At 43.2% G+C, this 10023-nt stretch overlaps 1 long non-coding RNA gene across 1 annotated transcript; it reads left to right on the top strand.

The window, feature by feature from the left end:
- The first annotated feature begins 5664 nt into the window (after positions 1-5664).
- On the top strand, positions 5665-8255 carry LOC131011540 (uncharacterized). Its single transcript, XR_009097003.1, has 3 exons — positions 5665-5885; positions 7412-7475; positions 8034-8255. It is a non-coding gene; the product is annotated as an uncharacterized LOC131011540 (long non-coding RNA).
- Positions 8256-10023: the final 1768 nt, after the last annotated feature.

Here is a 10023-nt window from a genome sequence, read left to right as displayed (position 1 = left end):
CCAGGGAAACGGGTCGCGCCAGAGAAATGGTGATTTCTCTGCTCTCGCCAGCGGAACGGCTTCCGCTCTGGCTCTCGGTTTCTCTGACTGGTGATTCCGCTGGCGCTTCGATTCCTCTGATCTGACTTCGCTGCTCTGGCTTTCTCTCCTCTGCTCTACTTTTGACTTCGCTGGCCTGACTTTTGATTCCGCTGCTCTGGCCAGCGATTTCTCTGGCAACTTTTGGAGCGTTTCTCTGGCTTCCCATTTCGTTGCTCTGGCATGCGGGGCTTCACTTCTCTGACATGCCAGAGTATGCACAAAAACGTAATTCGTAGCTCAAGCTCTCCAAAATTTGCACTCTTCATCTCGAAAATCTAAAACTCCTGCAAATCATAAAATACACCATAAAACGCACCAATTTACAGAAGATTTAACTTAAAACATGCACATGCAAACCCCAAAATTTAGAACAATTACGCATAAATCAACCCCCCCACACTTAGCCTTTTGCTTGTCCTCAAGCAAATCCATATGGATCCTAGGAAAAGATTGATTTCAACTAGGGATGGCAATGGGCCGGATCTGGACCGGATCCTGCTTGGTCCAGATCCAGATCCATGTTTTTATACTTAGATCCAGATCCGGTCCAGATCCATTGGATCCAAAAAAATGAGATCCAGACCCAAATCCATGAGATCCATTGGATCTCGGGTCCAGACTCGGATCCATAGTAATTTTTTACAAAATAAATTCTAAGCTAATTATACATTAAAATAAAAATCGTAATAATCCTAATATTGAAACTATCAATTTCTACTGCTCACGCCGGCGCTGTTGCGCTCTGCTGCGGCTCTGCTGCTCACGCTGTCGGCTGCTCTGCTGCTCACGCCGGCTGCTGCTGCTGCTCTGCTGCAACGGAGGTGGACGGCCGACGACGCCGGCTGCTGCTGCTGCTCTGCTGCAACGGAGGAGGTCTGCTCACGCCGGCTGCTGCTACTGCTCTGCTGCTGCTCACGGAGGAGGTCGGAACCTGGGAGGGATCGAGGGCTGATAGGCGAGGTCCGAGCGACGCAGGTGGGAATTGGGATTAGAAGTAGGGTTTTGAAATTGAAATGGAAATATTAGCGGCGCAGGCGGTGGGATTAGATCATTAGAAGTAGGGTTTTCAAAATATAAAAATAAAAATATTATATATTTAATATTAGCGGGTCCAGATCCGGATCTGGACCGGATATGGGTTTTACATCTTCTACTCCAGATCCGGATCCGGTTTTTTATAGGGTGGTCCAGATCCAGTCCAGATCCACCGAGTCCAAATTTTGCAAGATCCAAATCCGGAAAATAGGGTCTAAACCCGCGGATCTGGACCGGGTCTCGGATCCATTGTCATCTCTAATTTCAACAATGCTAATTTCCATCCAATCATTCACAAAGTCAATTCATATATTTACAATCAACACACATCTCTCGATCATGCAAGTAACTCAAAGTTTAAGAAGCAACAAAAGAGTAATGTAAGCAATTCGATCAGACCCAATTCTTCGCTAGAAGTGAATTCCCTAATGTGATCGCCTTTATAATCAATATCACCATTTTTCACACTTTGTGTGCTTAAGATTTTCGACAGTTGAGCCATAATTCATGAAATAAAAACCATTTGGATGTAATCCAAAGTCTTTTCACGTGGTTTCCCATGCTCATAGTTAGACTAGAGGAGCAGAGACTCAGAGTTATCACATTTCAGAACAGGTCAGATGTTTCAGAGCTGGCAATTTTGAAGTTGGCAATTCGTCCAACATTTTCACAGATAAGATACGATCGTAGGCAATCACAATGACAACACTCCTTCTAGCATCTACCGGACAAATCACGTTTTACTAACTTACAATCATGTTGCAACAAAACTCAAATTCTTTGCATAAACAAGAAACATATATCAAGAATAAAACAAGAATAACCACCAAACAACACAAACCCGAAATTCTCATCGAAAACCATCTTCTCTTCCATAAATTCATAAAAATTAGCAAGATTCGAGACTAAAAACTAAGCATAGAAAGACTAATCTCACCCAATTGAAAGCATAAGCACAATAAAACACCCCCCCCCCCCCACACTTAAAGCATGCCATGTCCTCAGGGCACAAAAGAAATAAAAATAGAGGAGAAAACGTTCCTGATTATTCGCATGGACGAACTGAAGCATCGTGAGAGGTGGTGAAGAGGGAAATTCGCGGTCTGTGGCAGAGTGGAGAGTGGCCACGATGAATAGGTCAGCGCTGGCAGAGCAGCACGGAGAAGTGCAGCGTGGAGAAGTATAACGCTGGCATTCTGTAGTGGTGGTGGCAGCAGCGCTGGCAGCATATTGAGAATTGCAGCGCTGAAAAGACATGCACACCAAGCATCATAGTATCCACAAAGAAACCGAAACTTAGGAAAGACTCAAGACAAACAACGAAAAACAAAGAGAGCAAAAGAAAAACAAAAACTAAAACAAACCAACGGTGGGTTGCCTCCCACCAAGCGCTAGAGTTAGAGTCTCCAGCCCGACTTCAGATTTGAATCATCAGTGAGGATCGTGCAGGGCTTGAGACTCCATCTCCATCGGAGTACTCCGCCCATCGTAGGATTTCATGTGGTGACCGTCTACTTTGGAATTCTCCTTAGCATTCTCACCAGGGTCAAACACATCCTTTAGCAACACACCCTCTTTCTCTCGAGACAGCTCTGCCGATCTGAGAACCGGCGTCTCCTTTTCTTCTTCCGGGCCAGTGCTCATCAAATTCTCCTTAGTAAAATTCTGGAAAGTGCTCATCATAGCAGGCTGGATGGGCAGCGCTGGGCTCGTCAGAACTGGCAAAAGATGTGCAGCGCTGGCGTCCTTTGTCATAGTTGGCGGAGTAGTCAGAGCTGGGCTCATCAGAGCTGGAGTGCTGGATAGATCTGGAAAAAGACTATTAGCGCTGAAAATTCTCACTTCTTCCACATGGTCAGAAATCTCAACAAAAGAACAGAAATGCATTAAAGAGGTAGGAATAACAGGCTTCTTATCGAAAACCGAGAACGTTACCGATCTACCAGACCCCGCCATACTCACAGTTCCAGATCCCACATCAATGCGAGTCTAGGTAGTAGCCATAAAAGGCCGTCCGAGTAGAACAAGATGTCCATTCTCCCCTATAACGCCCTGACCTGCATCAAGCACCACGAAATCGGCTAGCACCATGATTCCTCTCACCTTGACCTCAACATCTTTTAAAAGACCACGAGTGCTACAATATGCTCCATCAGCTAGTTGAAGTCTTGTTCTCGTGCTTTTAAACTCATCTTCCTTCCTGCCCAATTTTTCAAAAATAGCAAACGGCATTACATTGATTGCCGCACCTAAATCTAACATTCCCGAGAACTCTCCAGCTCTACCCAAACCAATACTAAGAATAAAACTGCCAGGATCTCCTTGCTTCGGTAATGGTTGGGTTGGATCAACAATCGGTGGTGACAGAGGTGGGCTGGAACGTTGGACAACTTTCGGTGGTCGATACGGCGTAGTGGACTTGTGGAGAGTTAGCTCTGGCCGCCTTATCAACTCTGGCGCTCGTCTTAGCTCTGGCGTCCTTATCAGCTTAGGTGCCTTTCTCATGCCATAGTTTTGCAGAACTGGAGTTGGCCTGACTGACCATTGCAATGCTGCACTTGGCAAGGCTGCACTCTGCGGGGCTGGATTTTGCATAGCTGAACTACGCATGGCAAGATGCTGCAGAGCTAGACTTGGCATAGCTGGCTCCTGCAGAGCTGGATTCTGAAGTGTTAGATTCTGCAGTGCTGGAATCTGCAGTGCTGAAGGTTGCATGGCTAAATTCTGCATGGCTGGTTTCGGCAGGGCTGGACTCTTCGAATCTGGATTCTGCAGAGTTGGATCTGGCGGTGCTGAGCTGGGTAGCGCTGGACTCGGCAGGGCTGGACTGGGCAGCGCTGTTACTTTCTTCTCTGGGATGTCCTTCGCCTCTACTCTGACATTTCGCGAATTCCTCTGCTCTGCTATTCGACTCCTCTGCTCTGGTACCGTAGTCGGTTCCGGCACCCACGTCAGATCCGGTACCCTGGTCTGCTCCGGAATCCATGTTTGTTCTGGTATCCAAGTCTGCTCTTCGAGAGCGGTGATAGCTAAAGCTTGGTGAGTTTGCAGAGGTTGGCCATGAAATTTTACGGGCTGCTGCTGCTGCTGTAACACCCCGTACTTTTATGAGTAGTAGTAGTGTCGAGACACTACAGAGAGTACTACGGTACTGAGATATGAGATTATAATTAAGATGAGATGGAGTTATGATGGTAAATAGAAATATTGAGTATTAGAGTTACATTATTTTGATGAGACGAGTTATTATTCTAGATGGAGATATGAGTCTGATAGAATCAATAATGAAGATAGAGAGTGAGCAGTTTGAGAAAATGAGTTGAAATAGAGATGCTGTTTGAATTGAGGAAATAGCATAATTTATTTTTCCCGATGACGGATACAGAGGTATCTGTGAGATAATTTGTCCTATTGCTAATAGGAACATCTGAAGAAGAATAGAGTTGAGATAAGCGAGTGAGAAACCCTATAGAAGGGAGAGTCGATCTGAGAGATGATTGCTGATTGCTTTAATAAGATTTGTATCCGTGTTTTATCTGAGATGGTTTGAGTGATTTTCTACGTGACTATTTGTTTACGATGATGAGAGTGTGATTTGTTTTGTGTTATCTTAACACGGATTATTTTCGAGATTTTGGAGAACGAGATTATTTTTAAATCGGGAAATGGCATACAACTATTATTATTTTGCATATCAGTTTTTTTTTATGAGAAATATTTTACTGAGATATATATAAATAAGTTTATGATGAGATGAGATATTCCAATAGTTTGAGCTATTGTATTTTTGATGAGGTTAAAAATTCCTTTCCTTTCGATAAAATTGTAGCAGCTCAAGCGTAGCTGAGCTCTGCTCTGGAGGCAGAGCTGAAAACCGAGCTCTGCTCTGGAAGCAGAGCTGAAGTTGAACCGAGCTCTGCTCTGGAAGCAGAGCTGATGTTGAGCCGAGCTCTGCTCTGCTCTAACGACAGAGCTGAAAACCCGAGCTCTGCTCTGGTGACAGAGCTGAAATCGAGCTCTGCTCTGTCGAGTTAGTTAGCTCTGCTCTGGCCGAGTTAGCTCTGCTCTGGTGAGTCAGCCGAGCTTTGCTCTGCCGAGTCAGTCAGCTCTGCTCTGCCGAGTCAGTCAGCTCTGCTCTGACTTGTAAGCTCTGCTCTGGATGTGAGCTCTGCTCTGGATGTGAGCTCTGCTCTGGCGAGCTTTTTAGCTCTGCTCTGGCGAGTTTTAGCTCTGCCCTAGCGAGTTTCCAGCTCTGCTCTGGCGAGCTTTTTAGCTCTGCTCTGGCCGAGTCTTTTAGCTCTGCTCTGCTCTGGTGGCAGAGCTGAGATCGAGTATCTGAGATCGAGATCGAGTGTACTACACTTGAGATATTTTGTTTTTACCACATGCACATTATCTTAAATGGCAAGTGGATTAGGAGGTAGGAGTTAAGGGGGACATGCTTTAATTATAAAGTAAAAATGTTGGGATAACACTTTGATTCAAGTGGGATAAAATTCTTGAGCAAGTCATTATCCTAATTCTACAAATAACTCACGCACACACACCCTCCCTTCTCTTCCCCATTCTCGGCCTCCCCTCTCTCTCTCTATACTCTCTTTTCCTCCATTGATGTCCATTGAAGAAAGCTTAGAGAAGCTTCATCAAACACTACTATGAGATAATCCACCATCCAATCCAATCAAATACTATCATATCTCATCAAATTCAAGAAGCTAGAGCTAAGATCAAAGTTGGAGCAAAGTCTTGATCACCTTTTAAATCCTTGAGTAAGTGCTCCTAGATTATTTATTTGATCATATTAATGATATGTGAATGAGTATATGATCATGATTGAGCAAGAAAATCACCAAACTTATTCCTAGGAAATTTTCGAAAATTAGGGGCTTGAAACCCTACGAATTTTGTTGTTTATTTTTCTTGAATTGGCTTGAGTTATATGATGATGGATTTGAGTTTATGAGATGATCTAGATGACTAATAATGGATGAGATTGAAGCTTGAGGTAGAGAAGTGAAAAATGAAAGTGTTAGTTGAGGAAGAAGATGACATATATGTGTATCTATATGGGATCTTGTTTTATGATGTTGATTTGTGCTAATTGGTAACCTAGGATGTTAGATCTATGATTTTTGATCAATAGGTTATACATGATTAGTGGTATTTCAAAAGTTTTAGTTTAATAAAAACTAGGGTGATTAATAAATCTATGTGATTAATTGTGTGAAATCATTTAAGTATATAATCTTGAGCATGAAATAAGTATATGTTGAGGATATTGGCTATGGTTTGCCATGGGAATTTAATTAAGATAAAGTGAGATTTGCTTTTGCTTTGAGTTGATGTTCGAGAATGATATGAGATGAGAAGAGTCGAGGTTGAGTATATTTTTTTTGAATCGCTCGATCGTTTTGATGTGGTTGAGCATATAAAGAGTTTGAGATGAGATTTTGGAGAAATTTCGTAGGCCTTACTGACCTACTGTGATCGACGGTTTTTCGATGTCAAATATCTTTGAAACTTTTATAGCAATTCCCTACATGAGTCTTGAGTACCCTGGTAAAATATCAAGTCATTTCAACTTCGTTTGATATTTCTTTAAAATGCAAAACCTAAACTGTGCATTATTACCGAGAATTTCAGAAAACAGGGGAAAGAGTCATTCATTTCAGTAGCTTCCTATATGATCTAGCTTTCCAAATTTTTATGGTATCAACCTTATTGTGTTAGCTAGATATACACCAAAGTTGAGCCCAGTTTGACAACGTTTACTATTTTTCAAAAATTGCAACTTTCGGTTACACAAAACTGCCAGAAATGGTAGATCATGGTAAAAACGTCATATCTCTCAAACCACTTGGATTTTTCGACTCTACTTTTTTTTTAAATGAAACTAGACTCGTAGACCTTTCTTTTGGTATGAGTCTCGAGTCCAGGAGATGTCGGAGTCAGAACAGTTTAAATTTTGAAGTTGGGTCAGTGTAAAAACAGAGCATGTTTTGATGATGTTTGTTTGTGATTTCTTATGTCCCTTATGTGATTGTGTTGCCTATGTGTTTGAATGAGATTAGACGAACCTTATATGAGAGATAAATCGAGACTTAGAGCCATGATTTTCTTGAAACCTATCCTTGAACTTAAGGATTTGAGATGAGTGAAGAGTTTATATAGAGTTGAGTAAGGAGATAGAATATGAGATAGAGCACGAGTTAAGGCTTGAGAATTAGTCAAATGAGTTTCTAATCGAGATTCATTTTATGACATGAACCTTTGATGATGATGATGATCCCTGAAGACACGAGAAGAGCAAGGAAGTAAGTAACTCCACTTTGACGGGAGATTTTGAGTAAGGTCTTCAGGTGGGCATTATTTTGAGTATACAGTTTAAGAGCTTTTCTAAACTGTTTTAAATGATGATGAAATCATGAGATGTTTTGATGTTTTGAGATTTTGATGATGTTTGAGAATTATTGACTTGCCAATATTTTTTTTATGATGATGTTTGAGCTTGTATGTTTACCCTCTACTGTTGAGATGAGACGATCGGGTCCTGGACAGTTGATAGCTATCCTATCAGGGCTAGTGTACACTGAAGTGACTGTGAGCCGTTGAGCGAATCGGCCGGTCACGGTGCTTGAGAAGGAGGCCTACTTCTCAGTACCTGAGTTAAGATGATGATGAGTTGTAGATGTGGTACTTACTTGCTGAGTTTTGACTGCAGTCATTTGAGTCATTCATTCATTAATTGATGATGTTGAGTTTTAATTGCATGCACGGGATTTTTCTAACTGTTATCCCTGTGTTTTGCTGAGATGTGGCAAGTTCAATTTATAGCTCTATGAGCAGCTTTGTTTTTCGGCGATATGTCCACTGAGTATTTATGTACTCACGCCCTGCATGTATTTCTAAACGTGCAGGATAAGCGAAGGGGGAGTATGGTGCGGTGCTGGTGGAGAATGTTTCGGGTTGACGTTTTCTTTCTCTATCGTATGTCTGTTTTGTCGATAGAGTTTTGATATGAAGTTATGTTAAATAGAGTTTGATGTTTAAGATACTTAGTTTCCTTTGAAAATCAAGCAATACACTCACGGTTATATGTCTTCATACATATAATCGATTCGCCTTTTGCTGCGATACTCTGCATATTATTTCCTCATTATGAAAAATGAGCTATACCCGTTTTGCTTTTCATGATGAGATTCCCGATATTTATCAAGTTATGACAATATTGACGAATATACCCTTTTGATGAATTATGATGATTTTTCCTTAGCATGTTTCTTTGTGAGCTTCCGCTGTTGATCTATGTATTCTTTCTATTTTCCCCCTTTCTTTTATTAGTCGTATCGATACTCGGTCCCCGCTATTACTAGTGTCGGAATCGGGCTGCGACAGAGTGGTATCAGAGCAGGTCGTCTGCTCTGAGTTAAATGCTTGATTGAGTTGAGCTTTTATTTGCTCTTATTTATGAGTTGAGTACTAGTCTAATTTGAGTTCTTAGACTGGTTTGAGAGTCAGTCGAAACAGAACCCCAGCACCCCATCTCCTCCGACTTATCGAGGTAAGAGCTTTTGATGTTTTCTTTTCCGCTTTCATGCTGAGTTTTGAGTTGACCCACTAATGAGTTATGTGATGTTTGATGGCGGAACTATCTGAGCATGATGAGAACCATGAGTTGAGAAATATTTGGGAGTCATGTTGAGGCTAGTATAGCCGTTGCTCCACCGGACCAAATGAGAGAGAGTATGTTGATGATTGTGGTGGAATACCAAGTAAGTTTCGTATCCACTTTTGAGAAACACGATGTTTTTGTTTTTAGTATGCAGCGTATTGTTGAAGAAGCAACGAAACGCTGGTTTAGAGAGTATGAGCCAGATAAGGACGATACGCTAGGAGAGTTTCTAGCGCATTACCATCGACGCAGGTAGAGGGTTATTCCCTACGGAATCGACGGAGCGGAAGCTATCGATCTTCTGATTCCGCGGTTACCACCCACGTGGGGAGTTTGGGCGACAACATTCGTCCCCCTATTCGTGGGCACTACGTGGTTGGGAGGAGTGAGGTATGGTGACATTAGCGGTTTAATCGCGACGCTCAGCCATCGTTATTTTGCGTTCGGCGATCCCCCTGTACCGCCGTACGAACTGCCCGATGGGCCAGTCCAGGGTGGAGAGTTAGTGGTTGCACCCCCACTGCCAGATGAGCCTTACCCGGCTGCACCACCACCCCCTAGTGAGCCGATGCCGATTATACCTGAGTAGGCTGTTTCAGATCCGATAGTTTTCGAGACGTATTCACCGGTTGTGGAGCACGATCCGTTTTCGTATTTGGCGATGATCACATATCCTAGCGCCGACTTACCATTATGGGAGTTGACCCCGGTGACGGCACCTTTACTAGTGCTACCTATCAGGTCAGCACCGCCGATTGGTTTTACAGAGCCTCAGATTCAGCGAGTATCGGGGCCATCCGATTTGAGAGTTGCCCCAGTGCTAGATTCCGACGTTTTGGCTTTACAGCCTTACACGCACCAACTCCACTATGCACCTTATCGAGGCGCCCAAGAGGGAGGATCTCGACCTGCGAGGTCAGACAGCGATGAGGAGGATCCGGACGAGGAGACTCCGGATATGACAGTTGGACGCGGGCGAACCCAGCCTTTATGGCATCAGGTTGCGGATGACGGCACCGAGACATGGGTTTCTATTCCTGAGGTGCCAGTTTACTATCCGATGTATGATACGGATGTCGAGGATGAGCCGAGCGACGATAGCGCGTATCGGATCATAGACGAGTGTAAGGAGGAAGAGTCGGAGCCGAGTGAGGATGCTCCGACTGATGATGTTAGGAGTAGGATATCAGGTGATGACGAGATGGGAGATTGATAGATGACGACCGAGACTATCT

This window comes from Salvia miltiorrhiza, chromosome 2 (genome assembly GCF_028751815.1).
Source record: "Salvia miltiorrhiza cultivar Shanhuang (shh) chromosome 2, IMPLAD_Smil_shh, whole genome shotgun sequence".
NCBI classification, from domain to species: domain Eukaryota; kingdom Viridiplantae; phylum Streptophyta; class Magnoliopsida; order Lamiales; family Lamiaceae; genus Salvia; species Salvia miltiorrhiza.
Note: the sequence above shows the minus strand (reverse complement) of the source record. Positions and strands in the feature narration are given on the sequence as shown.